At 37.3% G+C, this 27,883-nt stretch overlaps 1 non-coding gene across 1 annotated transcript; it reads right to left on the bottom strand.

The window, feature by feature from the left end:
- Positions 1-4,384: 4,384 nt before the first annotated feature.
- LOC141676309 (small nucleolar RNA R71) lies at positions 4,385-4,491 on the bottom strand. Its single transcript, XR_012556907.1, has one exon. It is a non-coding gene; the product is annotated as a small nucleolar RNA R71 (small nucleolar RNA).
- Positions 4,492-27,883: the final 23,392 nt, after the last annotated feature.

Here is a 27,883-nt window from a genome sequence, read left to right as displayed (position 1 = left end):
TTGTTTACATTAAGAAGCTTTACCAATTGGTTAACTAATGGTGATCCAAAGCTTGTACAATCACCACGCATCCCGCTCTCGCGATCTACGCTCTATTGGTATCCACACGAATGCTTGAACTCAAGGATTGGATGTGTACTAGCACAAACTCGTTTCTTCTTGCTCTCTCCATCTTCTCTCTTGGTGGCTAGGGTTTTAGTAAAAGTCTTGCTTTCAAAATCAGCCACATAAGAGATGTTATATAGAGAGTAGAAAAATGAATTATAACTCTTAACTAATTAGGAGTTATTATTAATTTGAAATTCCTATTTGTATTATAATTAAGTCCCACTGAATTATTTAACAAATAAATTTCATAATTAATATTAGTAAATTTGAATATCATTATTTGTCTAATTAATTAAGTCAAACTTAATTAATATTATAAATAATTCAAATTACTTTAATATAATTTGAATCCAATTTAAATTAAATAATTCTTCAAGCATTCTTAGTGTGTGACCCTATAAATTATTATTACGTTGGTAATGAATTTTAAATCTAATATAAAATCGTAAACAATGAGCGACATCTAGTAATACATCATTGCAACCCAAGTAATAATAATTGAATCGGTGATCGATTAAACCTTTCGTGAATAATGTACAATGTAATATTATCCCTTTAACCAAATATTATAGATTAAACTAGAGGCATGTAATGTATCATCCTCATCATAGTTTAATCCAAGTTCCCTTGATCAATGAGTAGACTAGCATATCAAATCAACATTTGAGCGTGGCCACGCATTTCATAGTCTAGCTCACACAAGAGGCCAATAATATCACTCCTAATATAGGAGGGTTAAATCCCATCTAGATCAATCATATTTCTCATACGATTCATAATATACCCAATGTCCACTTTTATCATTACCCGGTCAAGGATAACTTTTAATGGAATCAATGTATACTAATTCTCGTATAGAAATATAATGACTTCAGGTCTAAGGACCATTACATCATTATCACTGTGAAAATTACTAATGACACAACAGACATATAGAATCTCATATTGGGTCTGTCCAGCACCATGTACATATACATCTGCCAGTGTTTTTGACTTTAGTATCATCATACATATGATCAATGAGATGTGATAATCAGTCAACAAACACACTAGTCTTAATGCATTATTATTGTCCCTTGATAATAATACTCGACTAGGGACCTTTAGGAATATTGATACTATTCTCAAAATCTCATTTCTAAGTCACGTACTTAGAGATATAGAATTATATATCATATTACAAGGACATTTATTAATCTAACATTTATATCGCAGTAAATTAAGAATTAATAAATTATAAAGGGAATAATCGATAGAACATAAACATTAATAATCATAATATCTTAAACTAAAACATCGTAGTGTTGTCTCTAGGGCACAAACACTAACATCTTTTTCACAAATAACACTGGTGCACCCCATGGGGATACACTTGGCCTAACTATTCCCTTATCCAGAAGTTCCCGAACTTGCTTAGCTAATTCCTTCATTTCCACTGGGGCCATATGATAGGGAGCCTTTGAAATAGGAACTGCTCTAGGAACTAAATCAATAGAAAAGTCGATCTCACGATCTGGTGGCAATCCTGGCAACTAATCTGGAAAAACATCCAGAAATTTCCTAACTATTGGAATCTCGTCCAGATTAGGTGCCTCTTTCTCAGTGTCTACAATATGGGCTAAGTAGGCTTCGCATCCTTGTCTCAACAGTTTTTTTCTTTTAGTATCGAGAGAAATTTATTTTTCTACTTCTGTCCTTGATAATTTATCCTGACATTATTTTCTGTAAACATCACAATCTTCTTTTTATTACAATCAATATTTTCCTTATGCTGGGATAACCAAGCCATTCCTAGAATCATATCAAACTCTCCTAAATCGAAGGGTATTAAGTCTGCTGTTGAGTGGCATTTATGACACTTTATAATGCTCCGTAAAGCATTGAATTGGTGTTTTGTACTCGAGGAGTTAGTGTTTTTAACGCGTTTTTATAGTGTTTTTGCATTTTAGACATTTATCAGGAATACAGGTGAAATAGCATTATTTTGATGCTAATATGGTGTTAGGATGATGTCCCGAATAAAAGCTCGTGAAAAGACCAACTCGAACCAACAAGAAAAGAAGAAGTCAGAAATTTCTCCAAAGAGACGGCGCGCCAGAGCTGTGATAGCGCGCGGCCGCGCCCAAAGAGCAGAATATCAGCGCGCCCGCGCTAGTGAAGCGCACGACCGCGCTAGGTCAGGAAAATTAAATCCTGTTTCTTCTGGAATTTTGATCCCTTGGACTTCTACTCTTCATAGGCTGCTATATAATAATTTATGTTCATTTTTTATAAAAAGACATACCAGAGCTTAAGGAGAAGGCGTAAGAAGACCGTAGAGCACAATTCAACCAAGGCGAAGAAGATCTAGTTTATTCATGTGATTCTTTGTTTTAAGTTGTAACTTTGGATGCTAGTTTTCTTATTCGTGAACCTATACTTTTGTTTCGTACTTGGTTTATTATTTATTCAGTGTAAAGACTATGTTTATTATATCATGCTTTAATCAGAACCCATGTTGATGATGAGTCCGATTATGGGCTAATCGTTATCGTGGGGTTCTTACGGATTTATTTATCATGGTGATTGTACGATAACCTAGTACTGGTTGTGCTTATTCATCTTATAAGCATCGCGGACTTATAAGATAGTGTGTTAATCTTTAATGAAGTGAAAGTGAATTTAAGGGTTTAGAACTTGCCATGCTAGCGTAGGTTCATGTATTTGATATGTATGATTCGTAGGTAATTTCAACCATCTTATTTGCCATATGTAATCAGGATAAATAACTTGTACATTAAACCGTTATATTGTCAAATTCTATAGACATATAGGTCTAAATGTAATTGGTGTCTATTCAGCTTCTATCTCTTTTGTGGATGTCTGGTAGAATGGTATTCGTACAACGAAAGTTGGCATTTATCACTTTCGTGTTATCTGATTAGTGTCATCAACATTGCATGCTAAGGTTAAGAATGAAAAGGCTATTGAATGAAGTATTTAATGAAGTTAGAATCCCATGTTTGTGTCATATATTATTCCAATCTCTTTAATCTCTTAGTTTATGTTCTTTATTATAATCTCTTAGTTAATTGTAGTTATAAACAACCTCAATTTTTTATTCGTCTTAGCATTGGATAATAATCATAACAGTGTTGCATGGATACATTGATTCAAATTAACCTAAACTAATCCCTGTGGGAACAAACTAGAATTTATTCTATATTAGTTGTGATCGTGTATACTTGCGTGAATATTAGCGCGTGTTTCAGCCTTAACAAGTTTTTGGCGTCGCTGCCGGGGATTTTGGTGTTAATTTTTAGTTTATATGTTTGTCATCATTGGTCGTTAAAGTTCAGTGACTCGGACATTGTTACTTACTTAAATTCCTTGTCGTGTTTCAAGTACTCTAGCGAGCGTGTATGCATACGCGTTCTCGGTCTCGTAAGAGAACACTGGATCAAGCTGAGGAAGAAAGCAATTGGACCAGAGAACGCGATTGCATTATAAGGTCGCAATTGAACAGATCGAGCAAGTTCGAATTGACGTAACATGAAGCCTATTAGTCCGAAAGCACCGTGGAGGGCAACAAAAGTCCACTCTGCCATTTCTTGAAATCTCTCTTCTGATTCAAAATCGTGGTGTAACGTGTATCCTCCCATGTTCCGGTCATGGAATAGATGAAATAAATCCAGAAATGCATTTTTGTTCAAGAATGAAATCTTACCAAAGGGCGATTTTAGTAAATAACCAAATATAATACTTGGGTTAAGGGTCAAGTTGGTAAGTCCCTGGACGGCTCTCGGTTATTGAGCATGGTTGAGGGATTAGGCGGCAAAGAGCGTGGTCGAGGAGAAAGTTAAAGAAGAGATCTTAGTTGAGAAAGAAGAATAGGTTCTTATTATAATGGGAGGACCAAAAGCAAATCCAAAGGCTTTGATGGACTACTCTCAACTGAAGATCAATGACATTAAGTCTAGCATTGTTCGACCAGCCATCTCGGCTAATACCTTTGAGATCAAGTCGAGCACGATTCAGACAATACAGAACTCAGTTCAGTTTGGGGGGTTCTCCGACAGAAGACCCCAACATGCACATCAAAAATTTCATCGAGATCTACGACACTTTCAAGTTTAATGGAGTTTCCGAACATGCTATTCAGTTGAGGCATTTTCCATTTTTTCTGCGGGATAAAGCTAAGTGTTGGTTACACTCTCTACCACCAGGGTTTATCACCAAATGGGAGGATCTTGCTCAGAAATTCTTAACTAAATTCTTTCATATGGCGAAGACTGCTGCAATCAGAAACATACTTACTCAATTTGCTCAGCAATCTGGAGAATCTTTATGTGAGGCTTGGGATCGTTATAAGGAGATGCTTAGGAAGTACCCTCATTATGGGATGCCTGACTGGATGATCATTAACTATTTCTACAATGGATTGGGTGCTACTTCTAGACCCATGCTTGATGCATCATCAGGAGGAGCCTTGTGGGCTAAAAGCTACGATGAAGCTTATGAATTGATTGAACTGATGGTTGTAAATGAATACCAGAATCCTACTCAGAGACAATCTCAGGGCAAGGTAGCAGGAATTCTGGAGTTAGATACAGCTACTGCGATAGCTGCTCAACTTAAGGTTTTGACGATGAAGGTGGATTTTTTGGCTAATTATGGAATTAATCAGATCACTAGTGTCTGTGAGCTTTGTTCTGGTGCCCATGAGATGGAGCAGTGTGCTATTTCTAGTAAATCAGCTCAGTTCGTGAGCAACTTCCAAAGGTCGCAGCAACCTGTACCAGCCACCTATCATCCTAACAACCGCAATCATCCTAACTTTAGCTGGAATAATACTCAAAATGCGGTTCAGCATCCTTATCAACAGTATCCAGCAAAGCAGTACAACCCCCCTAGTTTTCAGCAACCGCAATATGCACCAAGACAACATCTCCAGCTGCAATAGTCTAATGAAAAATCTGAATTGGAGGAGTGGAGGCTCATGTGCAAAAGCCAAGCGATTTCTATCAAGACCTTGGAAATCAAATTAGGCAAATTGCCAATGCCTTGCTAAATTATCAACCTGGCACACTCCCTACTGACACTAAAGTACCAAGAAAGAGGGAAGATAAGGAGAAAGTAAAGGCAATTACATTGAGGTCTGGGAAGGTAGCGAATCCTGAACATTCTCAAATTTCAGATGAAGAAGATATGGCTGAAGAAGAAGTGCAGAAGGAAGAAGAAGTGCAGAAAGAAGAAGAAGTGGAACCAAGGAAGAATACTATTGAACACACTCCTCATGACGGTAATACAGGGGAGAATCATATCTATCCTCCACCTACCTTTCCTAAGAGGCTGCAGAAGAAAAAGCTGGATAAGCAGTTTGAGAAGTTTCTGGAGGTGTTCAAGAAACTTCATATCAACATACATTTCGCTGAAGCTCTTAAACAGATGCCTAGTTACGCGATGTTTATGAAAGGTATACTTTCGCGGAAAGTGAAACTTGATGACTTAAAGAAAGTTGCTCTCACGGAGGAGTGCAATGATGTGCTGTAACAGAAATTACCTCCGAAGCTTAAGGATCTGGGATGCTTCACTATCCCATGCACCATTGGAAAAGTGTCATTTGATAAATGCTTATTTGACTTGGGAGATAGCATCAATATGATGCCTTTGTCAATCTTCAAGAAGTTGGACTTACCTGATCCAAAGCCTACTTATATGACCTTGCAGTTGGCCGATCGTTCTATGATATATCCACGAGGCATTGTGGAGGATGTCTTGGTCAAAGTGGATAAACTCATCTTTCCTGCTGATTTTGTAATTCTTGATTTCGAGGAGGATAAGAAGATTCCCATAATCTTGGGAAGACCTTTCTTGGCTACTGGCCGAACTTTGATAGATGTGTAGAAGGCTGAGCTTACCATGCGAGTGCTGGATCAGGATGTAACTTTTAATGTGTTTAATGCCATAAAATTCCCTACGGAAAATGAGGACTGTTTAAAGGTGGAGTTGGTCGATTCTGTGGTTACTTCAGAACTTGATCAATTGCTAAGATCTAATGCCTTAGAAAAGGCCTTGTTGGGGAATTCAGATAGTGAAGATGATGAAGGTGATGAGCAGTTGCAATATCTGAATGCTTTTCCTTGGAAGCGGAAGATGGATATGCCTTTTGAATCTCTTGGAATGGAGGAGCTGAACAAAACTCCAAAGCGCCTCAAGCCATCTATTGAGGAAGCTCCTACACTTAAGCTTAAACCATTGCCTGAACACCTAAGGTATGCATTTTTAGGTGATGCATCTACCTTGCCTGTGATTATTGCATCTGACCTTTCAGGTAGTGATGAGGAAAAACTCTTAAAAATTCTGAGAAAGTTCAAATCGACAATTGGATGGACGATAGAAGATATTAAGGAAATTAGCCCTTCCTTTTGCATGCATAAAATTCTGCTAGAGGAAGGTAACAAGCCTACTGTTAAGCAACAAAGAAGGCCCAATCCGATCATGAAAGAAGTTGTGAAGAAGGAAATTCTCGAATGGCTGGATGCAGGGATCATCTATCCTATTTCTAACAGTTCTTGAGTGAGTCCAGTTCAGTCTGTACCAAAGAAAGGAGGTATCCTCGTTGTTGCTAATGAGAAGAATGAGCTTATTCCAACTCGAACAATCACGGGGTGGAGAGTTTGCATGGATTATAGGAAGCTGAACGAGGCGACGAGAAAAAATCACTTCACTCTGCCTTTTATTGATCAGATGCTTGACAGGTTGGCTGGGCATGAGTACTATTGTCTTCTGGATGGCTATTTAGGCTATAATCAGATTTGCATTGCTCCGAAAGATCAGGAAAAGACTACTTTCACTTGTCAATTTGGTACCTTTGCCTTTAGAAGAGTTTCTTTTGGGTTGTGTGGAGCACCGACCATATTTAGAGATGCATGATGGCCATTTTCTATGACATGATTGGTCAGAATATGGAGGTGTTCATGGACGACTTCTATGTGTTTGGCGATTCATTTGATGAGTGTTTGCAGAATCTTGACGACGTTCTTAAAAGGTGTGTTGAGACCAATCTGGTTCTCAACTAGGAAAAATATCACTTTATGGTGCGACAGGGCATTATTCTTGGTCACAAGGTCCCTAGTAAGGGTCTTGAGGTGGATAAAGCCAAGGTGGGGTTCATTGAAAATCTTTCTCCACCAATTTCTGTTAAGGGAGTTCGCAGCTTTCTTGGTCATGCGGGTTTCTATAGGCGGTTCATCAAGGACTTTTCAAAAATCTCTAAACCTTTGTGCAATCTTCTGGAGAAGGATGTCCCGTTCAAGTTTGATGACAAGTGCCTAGCTGCTTTTGAGTTTTTGAAGAAGAGTTTGATCACGACACCTGTCATAGCTACACCTGATTGGAATGAACCTTTTGAGATGATGCGCGATGTAAGTGACTATGTAGTTGGAGCAGTTCTTGCACAGAGAAAGAACAACATATTTCATGTGGTCTACTATGCTAGTAAGACCCTCAATGGTTCTCAACTGAATTAAACTACTATGGAGAAAGAACTTTTGGCCATTATCTACGGTTTTGAGGAGTTTCGATCTTATTTTTTTGGATGAAGGTGACAGTTTTCACTGATCACCCTACAATTCGATATCTCATCTCGAAGGACTCGAAGCCTAGATTGATTAGATGGGTTCTTTTGCTTCATGAGTTTTAATTAGAGATCAAGGACAGAAAGGGTATTGAGAATCAAGTCGCTAATCATCTCTCTCATTTAGAAGATCCAAGTGCAACTTCACAGGATAAGACATTGATAAATGAGTCTTTTCCCGATGAGCAGCTGTTTGGAGTTCAAGAGGAAGAACCATGGTTTGCAGACATTGTGAACTACCTTGTGAGTAATATCATGCCTCCAGACTTGTCGTACGCTCAAAGAAAGAAGTTTTTTCATGAAGTGAAGTGGTACATGTGGGATGAACCATATTTGTTTAGCCAAGGAGCTGACCAAATCATTAAGAGATGTATTCCGTATAGCGAAATGGGGGGGATCTTGCGAGAATGTCATTCGACTATTTATGGAGGCCACTATGGTGGAGAGAAGACAGCAGCTCATGTCCTTCAAGCGGGATTCTTCTGGCCTACATTCTTTAAGGATGCGCATCATTTTGTTTTGAAGTGTGATCGATGCCGGCGTGTGGGTAATATATCCAAGAGGGATGAGATGCCTCTTAATGTGCTTCTCGAGGTTGAAGTCTTCGATGTTTGGGGAATCGACTTCATGGGGTCATTTGTCTCATCTTGCAATAATCAGTATATCTTGTTGGCGGTCGATTATGTATCGAAATGGGTTGAAGTCAAGGCTTTGCCGACAAATGATGCGAAGGTAGTGCTTAATTTTCTTCATAAGTAGACAATCACACGATTTGGGACTCCAAGAGTCATAATCAATGATGAGGGATCGCATTTTTGCAATCGCAAGTTCACTTTCATAATGCAAAGGTATAATGTGAATCATCGCATTGCTACAACCTACCATCCTTAGACTAATGGTCAAGCTGAGGTGTCTAACAGGGAGATCAATCATATTCTAGAGAAAGTTGTGTGTCCATCAAGCAAGGATTGGACTTTGAAGCTTGATAAAGCTGTTTGGGCATATAAAATAGTATACAAGACTCCGTTGGGAATGTCGCCATTTCAGTTGGTTTATGGTATGGGGTATCATTTGCATGTGGAGCTCGAGCATAAAGCGTATTGGGCTTTGAAGAAGTTGAACCTTGATTGGATGCAGCTGGTAAGAAGAGAATGCTTCAATTGAATGAACTCGACGAATTTCGGCTTCAAGTGTATGAAAATAACAAAATGTATAAGGAGAAAGTCAAGAGGTGGCACGATAGGGGTCTAGTGCTCAAGTCATTTATGCCGGGACAACAAGTTCTGTTATTCAACTCTCATCTCCGTCTTTTTCCTGGAATATTGAAGTCGAGAAGGTTCTGGCCTTTCATAATCAAAACTGTGTTTCCGCATAGAGCTTTGGAGATTTTTTAGAATGATCTAGGCCAAGCATTCAAAGTAAATGGTCAGAGGTTGAAGCACTACTATGGGGATATGGCAAACCATGAGGTGGTTATTGCTGTTCTATTGTCTACTTGATCTCGAGATTCTACGTCAAGCTAACAACGTAAACCAAGCGCTTCTTGGGAGGCAACCCAAGTTTTTTATACATTAGTAGGTAGAGGAAGCAAAAAGAAAAGAAAAAAACATAAAAAAAATCAGAAAAACAGAAAATATCAGGGCCAACTACAGTAGCACGACGCGCCCGCGCTGTAGAGTGGGGCCGCTAAAATTCCAGAAACTGTGTGCGCCCGCGCTACCTGGCGGGGCGGCCGCACTGAAAAGTCAGAAGCACTACATGCCCGCGCCAAGGTAGCATGCGGCCGTGCTGGATACCTTTGTTAGAAAAAAATATAAGTCAGAATGAGTGTAAATTCGGGGACTATAATACAAAATCAATTCCCACCCGAATTTTACTCACACACATCCCAAATTTCCCTCTCCAAATCAAACCCTTTATTCCCATTATTCCCATAATCAATTCTCACTCCTTTTCCATAACTAATTCTCTCCCAATCTCCTCTATATACATATACTTATACACAAACTTCTCCATCACTTCTCAAACTCTGAAACACACAAATCTTTCTTACAAACTTCTATTCTCTCAAACTTATTCAATCTCAGTGGCACCAAAAAGACTGCGAACTCAAGTAAGCAGCAGCACCACTAATTCATCGAGTGCAGGTGGGGTGAGGCCTAGGTTTTCAACTCTCGGGTCTAAGGTGGAGTATGTGAGGCTGCTTTCGAACCCTATAGCCAAGGAGCGTGATTTTCTGCCATCGGGGAAACATGGTAAGTTGTTAGAGATGATCTTGGAGATGGGCTGGGTTGTTTTTTGTGAGACACCCGTTGTTGTGCCCATGAGTGTGGTGCGTGAGTTTTATACTAATGCTAAGGCGGAGAAGAACGGTTTCACCGTGGTGAGGGGGATGACCATGGACTACAATGTTGAGGCTATTCATAGGGTGATTGAGCAACCCGGGAGGAAGGAGGAGCAGGAGAACTGGAACAAGAAGACTCCGGAGGAGTTTAACTTAGATTTGATTGTTTCTACCCTGTGTGTGCCTAAGACTCATTGGAAGTTCAAGAAGGGCACGAATGAGTATGCCACGTTCCCTACTTCGTGCATAAACAACTTTGCACCTGTAAGGAATTCTTTTATTTGTGCTAACATCATGCCATCTTCTCACGTGCATGAGATTATTGTGGTGCGTGCGCATTTGTTGTGGGGTATTCTGCAGGGAGACTATATGGATCTTAGGATGGTTATCCATCATGGTATTCTCAGGTTTTTGCGAGGGAGTACTACAGGTTCGATACCCTATACGTCATTTTATGATGAAGTTGTGTGTGGCGGTTGGCGTTTATTGGCCCACACAAGAGCAGCTGCAGCTCCCTAGTGCTCCGATTGATAGTTCGACGCTGTTGAATATGACATAGTGGTATGGTGGGAAGCCCGATCCTAAGGGGCTTGGATATTCTTATAACCATCTGCTAAGTGGAAGGCCAGCGGATTAGAATTATGCTGGTGGGACTTCGCAGGCTCGTCGAGCAACATGGAGAGCTCAGTTGGGAGAGGAGGCTGGTCCTTCGGGATCACAGCAGTAGCAGCAGGAGGAAGCACAGGGCAGTGCTGGTTTGAGTACGGCGTGGTATAGGCGTTTAGCTAGGAGGATGGATGCAATGCATGACATCCATAGCAAGTTTGCACATGACCTCACCCAGGCCTTGGGGACTACATTTAGAGCCACAAGAGTTGACATCCAGTGGCCAGTATTCGGTGAGGATTCTGTGTATCCGCCTACAGACACTCCCGACACTCCACCCCTTGAGGGTGATGATCCTGGTTCTGATTAGGTATGCATGATTCCTTGCTATTACCTTCACTGAGGACAGTGAATATTATTAGTTTGGGGGTAGTAGTTAAGGATTATGTGTTTTGCGTGAGTCGAATTTATTTTGCATATTCATGCTAGTTTAGTTCATATAGTTGCATATTTGCCATGTAGTAGTTTTTTTATTTTTTATGATAGTTGTTGCATATAGTTTCATGCATGGGCATAATAACATGATCCCTTAGATGATTTTTCCGATTGATTTGTGATATTGATGCTAGTGTAGAGATGTCGTATTTAGTGGCGTTAAGTCTTATCGAGTTGATTTGCATGCTAGAGACAATTATATTTCACTAAGTCTTATAGGTTGCTTGAGGGCTAGATCATGGTCATGGTTTATTTGTTTGTCGAAGTTTAATCACTTTTTTATATTTAGAATTTAGGATATTCTCTTAATGATAAAATAATATGGATATTTAAAAATTGGAGAAAATTGGATTTCATTGCTAGTTGTTGTGGCTAGGTGTCAAATGGCTAGTAGCCGACTCATTTTATATGAGTAGTCTAGGGTTGAACGAGATGGAGCGAAATACACTCGTTCAGAAATTTGTGGAAAGAAAAAAAAATAGAAGAAAAAGAAAAGAAAAAAAATATGTGTTTATGTATAATTGATCACGAGTGGGCTCTTTAATACTCAAATTATTAAGTTCTTAGGGGACTTTGTGCCTAGTGACCTAAGGCTTTATATAGTCTGGGATCCACTAACCTAACGCTCGCTACATGGGTATTATTATATAAGTCTTTTCTGGACCTCACTCATTGCACGGTCAAATAAGCATATTTGTGTTGTTTATGTGTTAGCAATAAAAGCATGAATCCATGTAAAACTCCGATATAAGAATGGAAGTGTTATAAGTTATTTTGAGTCTAGATTTTATTCTATTTATAACCCTGTGATTGCTTTGATGAGTAGTGAGTCATGATTATTGATCTAGTTGCGATAGTTTATCTGTAAGCATTTGCACACACGCACGTCTCTGGCTTGTAAGTTGATTTAAGGGGCTTGATTGATCTTTATGTGAATAGCTGCATTTGTTGAGATGTTGCTTGTTGGTTGGTTTAGTTATTCTATAGGAATCGTTGAATTCATATAGTTGCATTCATGCATTTTTATTTCTTATTCTTTGAGTTTGTTTATGCTTGAGGACAAGCATCGGTTCAAGTTAGGGGGTATGTTGAGTGGCAATTATGACACTTTATAACGCTCCGTAAAGCTTTGAATTGGTGTTTTGTACTCGAGTTGTTAGTGTTTTTAATGTGTTTTTGTAGTGTTTTTGCATTTCAGGCATTTATCGGGAATACAGGTGAATTAGCATAGTTTTGATGCTAATATTGTGTTAGGACGATGTCCTGAATAAAAGCTCGTAAAAAGACCAACTCAAACCAGAAAGAAAAGAAGTCAGAAATTTCTCCAGAGAGACGGTGCGCCCGCGCTGTAATAGCGCGCGACCGCGCCCAAAGAGCAGAATGACAGCGCGCCAGCGCTAGTGAAGCGCGCGCCCGCGCTGGTGAAGTGCGCGCCCGCGCTGGTGAAGCACGCGCCCGCCCTAGGTCGGGAAAATAAATCCTGTTTCTTCTGGAATTTTGATCCGTTAGACTTTTACTCTGCATGGGCTGCTATATATACATAACTTATGTTCATTTTTCATAACAAGATATACCAGAGCTTAAAGAGAAGGTGTAAGAAGACCATAAAGCACAATTCAACCAAGGTGAAGAATATCTAGTTTATTCTTGTGATTCTTTGTTTTAAGTTGTAACTTTGGATGCTAGTTTTCTTATTTGTGAACATATACTCTTGTTTCGTACTTGATTTATTATTTATTCAGTATAAAGACTATGTTTATTATACCATGCTTTTATCAGAACCCACGTTGATGATGAGTCTGATTATGGGCTATTCTTTATTATGGGGCTCTAGCTGTGTTAATCTTTAATGAAGCGAAAGTGAATTTAAGGGTTTAGAACTTGCCATGCTAGCATAGGTTCATGTATTTGATATGCATGATTCGTAGGTAATTTTAACCATCTTACTTGCCCTATGTAATCATGATAGAGAACTTGTGTATTAAACCATTATGTTGTCAAATTTTATAGACACATAGGGTCTCGATATAATTGGTGTGTATTCAGATTCTATCTCTTTTGTGGATGTCTGGTAATATGGTATTCGTACAACGAAAGTTGGCGTTTATCAGTTTCGTGTTATCTGACTAATGTCATCACATTGCATGCTAAGGTTAAGAACGAAAAGGCTATTGAATGAAGTATTTAATGAAGTTAGAATCCCATGTTTATGTCATATATTATTCCAATCTCTTTAATCTTTTAGTTTATGTTCTTTAGTATAATCTCTTAGTTAATTGTAGTTATAAACAACCTCAATTTGTTATTCGTCTTAGCATTGGATAATAACCATACCAGTGTTGCATAGATACATTGATTAAAATTAACCTAAACCAATCCCTGTGGGAATGAACTAGAATTTATTCTATATTACTTGCGATCATGTATACTTGCGTGAATATTAGCGCGTTTTTCATCCCTAACATCTGCCGAGAAAGAATGCCCGTGGATCTCTATTTGACACTTAGGACAAAATTGGCTCACTGAAACTCTATCATGATTGGCCACTTCTATGGTCAAGGGCTCATCTAAGTCTTTCATCATTAAATCCATTTTACTTACACATTCTTTTGATATAAATGGACTTAGACGCTCCTGATTCAAACAAAACTTTAACAAGTATGGAATTAAGAGAAAGCGTACCTACAACTACATCCGAGTCCTGAGCATTGGATCTCTTGGTCATCTTGAAGGTTCTAGCTCTAGCTGTGCTGGTTGCCGGTCCTTGGGATGCAGTACCTCCTACGCTACCTTGAGTAGGGACCTTACAGTGTCTGGCAATGTGTCCAACTTTACCACACTTAAAGCAAGTAACTCCGGGATTCCCTGAACTGTACTCTGACGCGTAATGGCCTTTTTGATCACATTTAAAACATTGGGCATCCTTTCTGCATTGGCCACTATGCCTTGCCACACGACTTACATTTCACTACTGGTTTGATTGATTGGGCGGGAGTAGAAGCAACTGAGGTGGCACTAGGCCTTACCTGGGGAAAACCTTGCCTTCTGAATCTCTTGTTCCTATTTCGGCCCCAGAAACTTCTGACTGGATTCTTCTTGATCCGCCTTATCAGTAACGCTTTCAGACTTTCTCTTCTTATCGCCCTTTTCCTTTACGGCCAATTTCCGATCACTCTTAATTACTAGGGCGTCCTGAACTACGGAAGGGTACATCTTGAGTTACAATGCCACAACTCCACTACGAACTTCAGGCTTCAATCCTTGTTAAAACCTTCTTACTTCTGAATCTCCGTACTCACATATCTAGCAGCTAATCGGACCAATTCCGTAAACTTGGCCTCATATTCTGACACACTCTTTTCAACTTGTTTCAACTCCAGAAATTCAACTTCCAACTGATTTTGTAAATAATCTGGAAAATACTTCTCCAAGAATAACTCGGTATACCTGGTCCAAGAAACATGACCCTCTTCTTCCAAGGCAAGAGTGGATTCCCACCAATAACTCGCTTCACCCTTAAGAAAATAGCTCGCATAATCTGTTTTAGAATCATCACTTACTGGAATGAGGGTGAAAGCCTTTTCCATTTCCTTAAGCCAAATTCTAGCGGCAACAGGGTCTACTTCGCCCTTGAACTCTGGGGGTTTGATCGACTGGAAGGATTTGAAACTAACGGTTTGGTTGGGCTCTCTTTGATGGTGTTGTTGCTGAAGCTGTAGCTGTTGTTGTTGGATTTGTTGGTGTTGTTGTTGTATGAATTGTTGTTGTTGCTGCTGTTGCATAAATTGTCGTTGCTGCTGCTGGAATTGTTCTTGTTGTTGAGCCATCTGATTAGACTGTTGGTGCAGCAAATCTAGCAATTTACCCATGGCTGGGCCCCCAACAGAATCTCTACTAGAGAAATTGGATGGGATATTATTCTTGGGCGGCATTCTCCTGAAACACAACAAAAAGTTTAATAAGAAAATTTTTCCCCCGGGTAGCAACATTTTTATATATCAGGAGAATGCTACCATAATAAAATATTCCCATCCTTATTTACTTGGGGTCGACCCATGATGCATGTCTAAATTTAACAAAACCAGCAACAAATACAACAATAACAATAATAACAGTGCTAAAGTTTTATGAAAACCAACAACTTTTATATAAAGGAACTACGATACAACAGCAGTGCAAATATCCAACTAAACAACTACAGTACAACACTGATAATAAAACTGAGTATACAACAAAACTGGCGGTCATAACAACCTCCGCCTAATACATGCTACAACAACATAATGTACATATAAAACAACTACAGAACTCCTGATGAACCAACTCTGAGCTCTGTCCATCACTACTGCAACTCTTCTCTAGCAACTCCTACTGCCACTGCCCCAGTCGAGCCTAACTCGAACACCAACCAGTTAACCAGGTCCTGGTACTGAATAGCTCTAAACTCAGAGCTAATAAAAGGGTCAATAGACCTGGCTCGCTCAACAGCAGCCTGAGTCAAAGTCCTCACTCGGGCCTGGATATTGGGTGACAGGATAGGGATGCCCTGAAAGGGTCCAACTGGTACTCGATCAAGATGTGCAGCCAACTCCGGGATCTGCTCTCTAATAAAATATTTGTTCACCACCCGGTGAACATGATACGGAATCGGGGAGGAAGTACCTGTAGGAGCAGATGGAGGGACTGGAAGTCTAGAGAAAGAAGAGCTGGGTCCGCAACCCGGTGAAAAATCCCTAACAGCTGACAATGATCTCCGTACCCAACAAGGACAGACACTAGGTCCAGGTATATCTCTCGGAACAAACTGAGGCACTGGTGGGGGAGGCCAAGGAGTCTCCTAAGCTATAACATCTAATGTCCTCTCTGAGTCTGAGCTATCTGAATCAGATTTGTTCTCCCGGGATGGAGAACTGGATATCACTATGGGCCATTGTCAACAATATAAATATACAGGAAAGACACAATAAGGTTAAGGCAGTTCTATCAAAACATCAATAGATGTCAGGGTAACGCCTTTGAAACCTTCGACTGACTCTTAGGTTTACTCCTCTAAATGAGTTGCTGACTTACACCTTAGGACACGGTTTCTATACCTTTTTGACTCAACTCCTAACCTAAATCAGAGACTTGAACCTGTAGCTCTGATACCAACTGTGACAGCCTCAACCCCGGGGTCAGGAGCTGATGTCACGAAAATATAACAAAACACAAATATAAACTACAAATTTAACATTATTATACGAACACGACCCCAAAACCAAGATCTGATCCAGGTACAAGTATGATTTAAGCTATACTATTACACAACCATTTATTAAAAGTCTGACACACTAACTTATTTAGCAACTCATCAGACCATAGTTGATCTGATAAAAACTACCTCTGAGGAGCCGGTACTGGGAGGGACTGGGACTCTACTCTTACTGAGTCGAATGGGTCTTCTAGGCATCTGCAATAGATAGATATAATATAAGCTGCAAGGTTGAGTAATCAATTGCACAACAGTACCACTATATGAATAACAAGTAAAGCAGTTTATGAAAATAGTTATAGGAACAAATATCATATTTTGTTTACAAAATAAGTAAACCAGATATAAACAGGATATCAACAACTAGCATGCTCTGTAAAATGTATCATCAGTTGTATGATGTGTGAATACCATAGTCCAATTTAAGCATGTTATTTCCATTTCTATATCCACTGTTCTATTACAGGAACCATAAAATCATCTGTTCTGTAACGGGAACCACAAAACCAAAATCAGATATATAGTGGACGAATCCTAGGGACAGCTGATCAGACTATCCCACCGCAAACCTGTTTCGGAACTCAGAGACTAGCTAGGTCTCTATCACGCTGGACTAAGCGGTTCAAATAGGGCGAGCAACCGACTTAGCCTTTTACGCAAACCCGTTAGGCCGTTACGGGCCTCTTACGCAACCATCCAATATCTGATCCGTTTATCCAGTTTCCAAAATCACTTAAACCTATCTCTTGTTAAAATAATTTATCACAGCACACTTTCCAAAACCTTTCCAATTTTACTTATAATTTAGAGATAGGCATTTTCAGAAGTTACTTTTCCCCAAAACATTATTTTAATAAGATAATTTTCAAATACGGGGGATACGTAACCTAAAATTATTCTGGTCCGCTACGAGAATAAAACAACAGTTTATTCATATATGTTGAACCATAAAAGAATGGTCAGGGGTACCTGCCTTGTGAAGCTTTTCAACTATACACTCGCTCAACTTTAAACCGAATTTAACTTTCGAGTCCTTCGACATGAACCTATAGAATTGAAATATCCTAGGTTAGAAGACCAGTTATGCTTGACATATCATCGCTAAACACTTTACCTGAATGATAACAAATCTCGACTCATACTTATATGTATTAATATAATACACGTAACAATCAGGGTTCATTTAATATCTATTTACAAATATATACGCTCGACTTGTATTTCTGTAGTTAAAATAATTTTCAAATAATTTAGACAGCGACTCCTCTATTTATAGGACTACCTGTCGAAACATAATTGACGTGAATTCCGAATAAATCACAATCCACAATTCACGTCTCAATACGACTCGTAACATAAATACTTATTTACATTTTGAAAATAATTTATACAAATCATTTTATTTGTTTTATATATTTAGGACTCAGAACGTATCATCACGGTCCATCGTTGACTCACCGAAGCTCATCGTCGACGGCGGCAAAATTTACGGTACCTGATTAATTTCGGGTTTCCAACGTAAATTCCACTGATTACAAAATTAATTTCCTGCACGAAATATTCATATCACGAATATTATTCAAAACAATTTTCTGCAAAAATAATAAAATAATAAAATTAATTTTAAAATATTCAAACCACAGCACAGCCAACAGCATCAACAACAACATAGTCACCACGCGCCTACGCGCTACACACACGCGCTACCAGGCGCCGCACACCCACACACACATACAATATACACACACATACGTATATGCATATATCAGAGAAACAGGAACTCAGTGGCCGGAAAACACACCGGAAAAAGGCGACGGGAACAACACCATAGGGCAAGAAACAAACGGAGAGGGGAAGAAGAAGAAGACGGGAAAAAGGGAGGAGAGAGAGAGAGAGTTCGATAGAGAAATTGGGAGGAACAGTAGTGAAGTAGCAGGGGGTGGGGGTTTGGGTTGTTTTATTTTTATTTTTCTTTAATCTCCTGCAGACACGCATCAAATGGTCAAATGGGAGTGGATACGTGTCAAAATTCTTGTATAGGATTTTGACATGTGTCCCTAATACTCGAATGGACTGAATTTCTGACCCGCTTTCTCAACTAATCGTACCGAGGTGCGCGTGAAAATTCATCGAAAAATTATAAATATACTACCAAAATATCCGGAATATTCAAGAGTTAATAAAATAAAATTTTCTTAACTTTAAAACCGTTTTTGAAATGCAACTCATACTCGCATTTAATGATTTAACGAACAAACGTGCGGGTGAATTTAATCGCAATAATTTCCAAAATTATTTTAAAATTCTCAAAATATTCCAAACTTAATGAAATATGATTTTTGTAATTTCTGAAGCATCCTGGAATTAAATACTGAATTTATAAATAAATGTAATCAGTAAACCATTTAAAGATAAATAATTAATGAAATATTGATTTCTAAATTTTATAAAATCCCAAAAATCATTATTAAAATCATAAAACCATAAAAATAATTTTAGAGACAATCCAAATTTTTATGAAAATAAATCTGCCATAAAACCACTTCTAAAAGTGAAAATAAAATAATATGACTCAACAAACAATTATACAAATAATCCTCGTAGACCAATAATCACATATAAATAATAATAAACAACAAACAGTTGTCAGAACCAATATACATATTTTATATAAATAATTATCCAATAATTACACTTTACAATAATTCAAAAATATATGAGTCGTTATAGCAATGCCAAGGCCCTCACTCCACAGGAAGTATATAATGTCGTGACAGAACTCTACAAAGCTCATGGGTGCCTTGAATGTTCCTTTACCTACTCTTCATGAAGCTGTGAGGCCAGAAATTCCCAATCCACTATTCCTGCCTGCCAACAAGACTAAGAGGGAGATAGAAGCTATGATTTAACAGTCCAAGGAAGCTGGGAAATCCAAAGGGGCTCGAAAATTGACATCAACTCAAATTGGTCAAAGCTCTTTACAAGCTCAAATATCTAAAGATGTTGGAAAAGACAGACTATAAAAAGCTGCAGAAGGACCCTGTCAAGACAAGGATTTCAATAAGCTTTTAACAGTCTTAAAGGTTTCTCTTCACAACAACGACATTACCTACAAAAGAACCTTGGTCAACAACATCAATTTTCTCAGAGTTATGATTGTCAAAGTTGTAGAGAAAAGAATAGTTGCAAATGTGAATGATTGTGGCTTGGACAGATGTCTACAGGTGTCTCTCTCAAATCTTCAAATTATGAGAACATCTGAGTTGGATGTAATTATTGACAGAGTTAATTCAGTAATTCCAGAGGACACCCAACTGCTAAATCAACTCAAGAAGGCTCAGATAGTTGCTTTTCCTGAAGCCTATCTCTATCCAAGCAAGAGGGTGGCCTACATCTATTAAACAACCAAAAAGTGCAAGTTCTTCACAGTTCCAAAAAATTGTGTGAGAGGAAATTTGAGACTGATAATGACCCTTGAAACTGATCTAAAGTCCAAGAACAACAAGAAAATTGAAGATGAAGAGATGATTAGAATCTTGGGAAGATATCTTCAAAATGTTGATACCATGTTGCCAACCTCACAATTCAACTTGAAAGATGACAAGGATGATGATGAGCAGAAGCATGATGAGCAAAAGCCTTCTGGCTCAAATCCAAGTCACTCTTCTAAAGCAACTGGCAACAAAGTAGAAGAAAAGAAGCATGATGATAAGAAAAGGGATGACAAGAAAAGGGGAGATGAAATAAGAAGGAAGATGATGAAGGCACCAAGAAAAATGTCCTACCAATCCATATCCAACAAGCTCAAACCTCTAAGCCTACAAACTTAAACACTCAACCACCTTTAACCTCTAAGCCAAAACTTTTGTTCAAACAAACTGTAAACACTCTACTAAAAATACCAATAACCTCTAGCCAAACCACCCTAAAAAAATCTCAAACCTACCTTCATATAAGCCACCTATCAAAACCCATTTCAAAACTGTTGGGAGAAAGCCAAAGAAGCTACAAGTTGAAGAGAGGGCCCTCTGGAATTGCTTTGATCAGACTGATTTTTTACCATTAAATTGGTGCATCACAGATGATGACTACTTTCAACAATTAGCTGAAGAAATAGTCTCAGAATCTACTACCAAGATGGTTCTTTCACTCTACTTAATAGGGGATTAATGTACACATTTTCAACCACATAAATTAAGAGGGTGATTAGCCTAATGAAGGATAAGGACACAAGTACAAATACATGGAGGGCTGTGATGTGTGTATGGTTAATAGTGAGAGAAGAAAGAAGAGAAAAAGAGAAAGCTGAAAGAGAGGAAAGGGAAAGGAGATAGAAATGTTTGAGCAAAGATCTAATGAACTCAAGGCAAAGGGGCTGAGCAGAATTTCAAAGGATGGACATTTTTTAAACATACAAGCAGGCAAATTTTCAAGATTTATAGTAAATTACTTAAATAGTTATTCATTCGATGATTGGCTCAAGCTTGTGGAAGCTCTAAGAGGGATAGAAATTATAGAGGGACTTCAAGTACTTGTAAATCTAAAGGACCTCATTAGAAAGGAATCAGGCTACGAGAATTTTGAGTAATGAATACCTATTGAACTCATGTAATTACTCAGTGTATAAAAGTTATATTTGTAAATCTGTCAATTTCTATGTATATTATTTTTTTTAACCTGGGGTTAGTCTTGTTACCAGGCATGAATTTATGATAAGCAATCTTCTCATAAATTTGGGGGAGATTGTTGTGCAAGACATTCATGTACTCTAACAAGACTGAGTCAAATTGACAAATGCTAAGATATAGTTGTATGATAGTCTAAAATCTATATTTTGTATTGTATTACTTGAGTCTGTAAAAATGTTAATGATCAGACTGGAGTATTTTTCCGTAAACAGTCTCAAGCCTAAGAATAAACTCTGGAAGAAGATCAACAAGATCATGCCTCAGAGAAAAGGTGAAGAAGCTTGGAGTTGAATAAATCTGTTTTAGGAAAAATGTTCAAAGTCAAGATATCTACAAGTCACAGATCAAGTCATATAGAGAAGTCATTCGAGAACTCCAGAATGACTTATCGAGAAGTCCAAATTGGCTTATAGAGAAATCCCAGAGATATCGACAAATCAAATAAAGATATGAAGATTGGAGATATCGAAAAGGCAATCTCTCATTAGAGATCTCAGAGATATCTACAAGTCAAAATGTATATAGAGATTTCTGAGATATCACAAATCATTTTGCATATAGAGAACTCAAAGATATCGACAAGTCAAAATGAAGATATGAAGATTGGAGATATCGACAAGTCAATTTCTCATTAGAGATCTTGGAGATATCGACAAGTCATTTTGCATATAAAGAACTCAAAGATATCGATAAGTCAAAATGAAGATATGAAGATTGGAGATATCGACAAGTCAATTTCTCATTAAATATCTCAGAGATATCGACAAGTCAAAATGCTTATAGAGATCTCAGAGATATTGACAAGTCATTTCTACATGCAGAATTTTGGAGACCTCGACAAGCCAAGTTCACTCATAGAGAACTCAGAGACCTCGACAAGTCAAGACACTTATAGAGAACTAAGAGATCTCTATAAGCCATTATACTTATTGAGATGTCAGTTCTCTATACAACAAACCGGAGATCTCGATATAAACCTCAAGTACAGAATGCAAACAAGTTAAAGACTCAAGATTATCAATCAACAAATGATCTAATAACTTAGATTGAAAAGTCTACAAAAGCATCTTGAAGAGTGCAAGATCAAGGGTTAAGATTAACTAACAAAGGAAGGTCACAGACCTACAAGATTTGCAAGGATTCACTAAGCCATAAAAGGAAAGCTTTAGAGATAACTTAAAGTAGGGTTTAGTACATCTTATTGCATGTTGTGTAAACATGTGTTTACTAATCTATAAAGTCAACACTGATCCTTTGTTGTTAAGAGTAACAAACAGATCTAGATTTTCTTGTACTCTCTCAAGAAAGAAGCTGAGTTCTTTACTTAAAAAGAACCCGGAAATTTGTAGCAAGACATACTTAACTTTAATACAAAGTTAAGTGAGTTTTGAAAATACTGTGTTTATTGTGCATGCTTTATTAATTCTAGTAAACATAATATCTCTACAAATTAATCTGCTTTGTTCACCATATCCAAATAGATTGAAAAAAACTTAAAAATAAAAAAAAACACATTCACCCCCTCTGTGTTACACTCAATATCTAACAATTCTCTCAGCTCATATCTATGCTAAAGAATTGTTCGGTCCATAATACAACTATAGAGGGGTGTGAATACAGTTTTTGCAAACAATTCGATAAAACTTTAACAGAATCAATATTTTTTATATTAATCTGATAAAAACTGTTACACAAGTACTCTCTCAAAGGATGAAAGATAATATGTGCTATGTTATATGAAAGATATTACAATTCGTAACACCTTTAGTGTAAACCTAATATGTGCTTATATAGTGCAGAGTTACACAATCAATAAGGAATCATATTCTATTACAATAAGGAAACCTAATACGTATCCATGTATGAATGCTTCTGAACTAAAGTCCTTCACCTCCTTGAATTCTGCAATCCTTTTCCTTCTCGAATATCTACTGAAGTGACTAAATCCTGATGACATCAAATATTGATCATCAAGTACTGATAGACAAATAATGATGATGTCACCTTTAGTAAATACTGATATTAAATCCTGATAATAAACTATGATAGTTTATATCCTGATATCATCAATTATATTTAACAATCTCCCCCAACTTGTGCATCATGTAATTATGTACAAGTTCTAATTGATGATGTTAAAAAATATCTAAATGCATAAATCAAATAAACATATACAATCTGACAGACACTGATTATTAAACTTTATTCTTCATTCCTGAACTCTAACACAGTCTGTAGCTTCTTCAAAGAACTTCCTTAGTAGATTTTCTTCCATAACATCCAAGTACCATTGCATCCTCTATTTGTGTTCTTTCAGCTCCTCTGTTGATTCATCATTCTGATAGATGGCTGCCCTGAGGTCATGTAGCTTTGTATTTCCAAATGATAGATCATCCAGTTCCAGAAATCTAATCTTCTTTCCATCAGGATTAAATGTGGCGCCCTCCAAACCCGGGTCAGAAGTTTGGGGTCCACACACACACCTTATTTATAACCTGCTTATAACAATAATAAAGATAATAATAATATGCAGTGACCCTACTTACCAACTACCACGGACCGCAACAGGTTAAAGTATGCACACAAGCCACACACATACACTTATATTACAAACGTACAAATCCCAACTATTCAAACTCAAGTCTGAATACTAAACATTAATACAAACTTAAACTATCTCAAAAGTTGCCAGCTAGTTTAACTCGATCAACCTGGACCCCTAGCTCTCGCACCGGATTGGGGATCCTCGCTACCAACTGGTTCCTTCTTAACTGGAAAAGAACATAAACAACATCACACAAATGAGTTAACTACCTCAGCAAGTCACAATGACAAGACTGAGAATAATGATCAAGTGAAGAGGGTTATGATATCAAGTGAACAATGATTAATGATTTAGAATTGGATATTATATATTTATTTTTAAAACCAAGGTTAGACTACTGACCAGTCACGCACTAACCCCGAGCAAGGCACACAGCTCTGCTCTAATTACTGGATCCAAGGCACACATTGGCCTAACTTGACCACCAATCTGGTCTGACCATGAATCTGGTCCACAATTTTATATACAATCCAATTCTAACATAATAACGGAATAAACAATATGAAGCAATAAACAAAATCATAAGCAACATTGGATAATCAACAATGAAATGGTTTCAATTTTCACAAAAGATCAATATGTCAATTTCAAAGAATGGTTGTAGGTAATGAAAGAATTGGATAACAAAGGAATCAACGTTTCAAGGTTACAAGGATTTGGACTTTCAAAGCATAAGGTACAATGGATTGAATATGTAAGCAATCTGATTCAGTGTTTGGCATTTAGTTTGTATGTATTTGTGGAGTAGTATCGTATATTTGTGATTCGTATTCGGGTATGCAGCAAGCAATGGTTCAAAAAGAATAAGGTTTATGGCTCAAAGATCAACAACTGGAATCAAGGTTTAGGGTTCAGTGCTTCAAAGCACTTGCAATATATGACTATCAATAATCTACAATATATCTCAAGAAAGTTTAGAACACTTTCCTGGTACTAGCTTGCTATACTGTACTAACTTCCAATCACAACTGTCTTACTCCTCGGCTATCTGTTTCCCTTTCCTATGCCTTGTCTCTTCTACTCACATAACATAAGTATCTATCAATACTCAACTCATACGATTCTATTCGGTATATACTTCTATCTACCCTTCGTTTCACCCAAATCCGATTAGCGGAGTGAAAGTTACACAATAAACAAGTAAACACCGAACACATAGATCGACAGTCAAACAACAAGTCACATATAGCACATAACAAGTCAAACAATCAATGATATATCATTTATAAAGGAGTCTCGGGTCATAAACAAGCTTTCGGGTATTTAATATAATTTTTAAAACATTTTTCCGAACTAAAACAGGTCGCTGGATCAATTTTAAAGCAATAAACAGGGTTCGGTTAGCCACATCTGGCTTCAAAATAATTTTCTAATAATTATCGAGCCTTGAAAACAATTTAAAATAATATTTTAAAGCTCAAAACTATTTTTCAGAATTTTTAAATCATTTTTAAATAGTTAAATCAAATTAAATAATTAATTAAAATCAATTAATAAATAATTAAACTAATTAATCAATTAATATTTAAATTAATTAACCAATCAGTTAATTAATTATTAATTAAAATTAATTAAATAAATAATTTGGATTTATTTTTGAATTAAAAATAAATTTTAGAATTAAAATAATCATTTTCAGAATTTTTGGAAATTAAAAACAATTTTTATAATGATTTTATAAAAGAAATCCAATTTTTAAAAGATTTTAAACAGAAATCAAATTCCTGAAAGTTCTGGAAACTTTCAGGTACTAATTTGTAAAAATGCTAAAAACAACTTTGGTTTAGGATTAATTTGGATCAAACCCGGGTTTTTAATAAAAAAAAGGGTCGAGATACCGGGTCGCCGGGTCGGGATGAACCACCGCACGAACCCAGAATCCGGTGACCCCTCCCGGATTCCGGTGACCTCGATTGGGGTTCAAAACTATTTCGTTTTTCAGGGATTTTAATGTAAAACGATTCTAAATCGGTATAGGAACACAGACATACACAAATCAACTACGAACAACAGCTCTGGGACAAACTCCGGCCAAAATCGATATGAACTCCGGCTAGCTCGATTAAAAACCGGCATAAACTTCAAATCACAACTCCCTTCTCTACAGGCCTCGTCGATTTGCAAGACTTATACGAATCGATTGTAAATTTCATAAGGAACACAACCCACCCCTCTAGAACATCTAACAATCCCGAAATAAGAAACCCCCAAATTCAATCAAGAATATTCAAACGAACTATAAACCCTAATTTCTAATTCCGAGAATCAAACCCAAAATTAAACATGTTATTGAACTCCAAATCAAGAGTATAATATACAAAAATGATCAGGAAAACAAGCTCTACAACATACAATCATCAAATCATCCAAACAATCTCTCGAACAAAAATTCATAATTTAATTATCAAGAAATTCGAATATAAATAATTAAATCAGAAAATACCTTTGAAATCTGCAGTGAAATGGATGAAAGATTTGGATTCTAGATTTCAGTAGCTTCGTTTTGAGTATATGTACGCCACAATCGGATATCGATAACGCCTCTGAATTTGTGTTTGATTACGAAGAACGAAATATAATTATTGTATTTTCTCTGTAAAAACTCTGTAAATACTGTTTGCAAATGATTTCTGGTACAAAATAAAATACGGTAAAGGCTATTTATAATTACGGAAAATTAGTATCCCGTTGGATCATTCCAGATACAAAATGGTACATTTATTTATTAAAAACAGATCCAAACGGTACTGGTTTTCAGGATAATTATCCAAAAGAGTACAATTTGTACTGCGGTCTTGGTCTCAGCGCCTGGTTGCACGTATTACGAGGTGATAATTGTAATAGTTTAATAAAAAGATCTCGTTTATCAAAAATACGAGTTTTATTGATTTACCGAAACGAATAATGTATCGAAAATATTGCGCCGGGACCCACACAGGACAAGCCGTATGTCGGATCGAAAAAGTCGAAACATGGAAAATGCTCGGAATATTGCAATTAGGTTAGGAAGGATTTCTCGGAAAAGTTTTGGGTTATAAAAACGTAAAAACGGGTGACGTCGGTTGGTTCCCGATTATATAAAATAGTTTATAGATACTCGGTAAAAGATTTTATAAAATCCATAAATTTCCTATAAAATCATAAATCAACATAAAAAAAATTGGAAGATATGATAATTATCTATATTTTATTTTGGACATATAAAAATTAAAATACTCAATTGATATTATTTTTAAACATCCAAATACATATACCACTTAACAGTTAATTCACAGAATAAATATTGAACATGCATAATATTTATTTGTTAGCATAAATAATTACAAGATATATCCCAGATATTACATCCTTCCCCCCTTAAAAGGATTCCGTCCTCTGAATCTCCTAGGAAAATAAATGAGGGTACTTTTCTCTCATATCACATTCTAGCTCCCAGGTTGACTCTTCAACCCTTGGGTTTCTCCACAATACTTATACTAACTTTACCACTTTATTCCTTAACACTTTCTCTCTGTCTTCTAGAATCTCTATCGGACTCTCTACATATGATAAATCTGCTTGAAGTTCTATTGGCTCATATTCGATTACCTGCCTGGAGTCTGGATTATACTTCTTAAGCATCGATATGTGAAAAACATTGTGAATGTGCTCCAAGTGCGGAGGTAATGCCAACTCGTAAGCTACTTTTCCAACGCGTTTTGAAATCTCAAAAGGTTCAACTTATCTTGGGCTTAGTTTTCCTTTCTTCCCAAATCTCGTCAATCCCTTCCACGGTGATACTTTCAGTAATACCAAATTTCCTTCTTCGAATTCCATATCTTTCCTTGATTGATCTGCATACTTCCTTTGATGATCTTGTGCTGCTATCAATCTATCCTGGATAACTTCAACAACTTCCTTCGCCTGTTGCACTAATTCAGGTCCAATTATTTTGCGTTCTCCTACTTCGTCCCAATATACAGGAGATCGACATTTGCATCCATAAAGACCTTCATAGGGTGGCATCCCAATACTGGCATAATAACTGTTGTTGTAAACAAATTCTACCAGGGGAAATGCTCGTCCCAACTTCCTTTGAAATCAATAGCACAAACACGAAGCATGTCTTCGATTGTCTGGATCGTTCTTTCACTCTGGCCGTCCATCTGTGGATGGTAAGCCGTACTCA

This window comes from Apium graveolens, chromosome 7 (genome assembly GCF_009905375.1).
Source record: "Apium graveolens cultivar Ventura chromosome 7, ASM990537v1, whole genome shotgun sequence".
In the NCBI taxonomy this organism is placed as follows: domain Eukaryota; kingdom Viridiplantae; phylum Streptophyta; class Magnoliopsida; order Apiales; family Apiaceae; genus Apium; species Apium graveolens.
The sequence above is the reverse complement of the archived record's forward strand: the minus strand, read 5'-3'. Positions and strand labels throughout refer to the sequence as shown.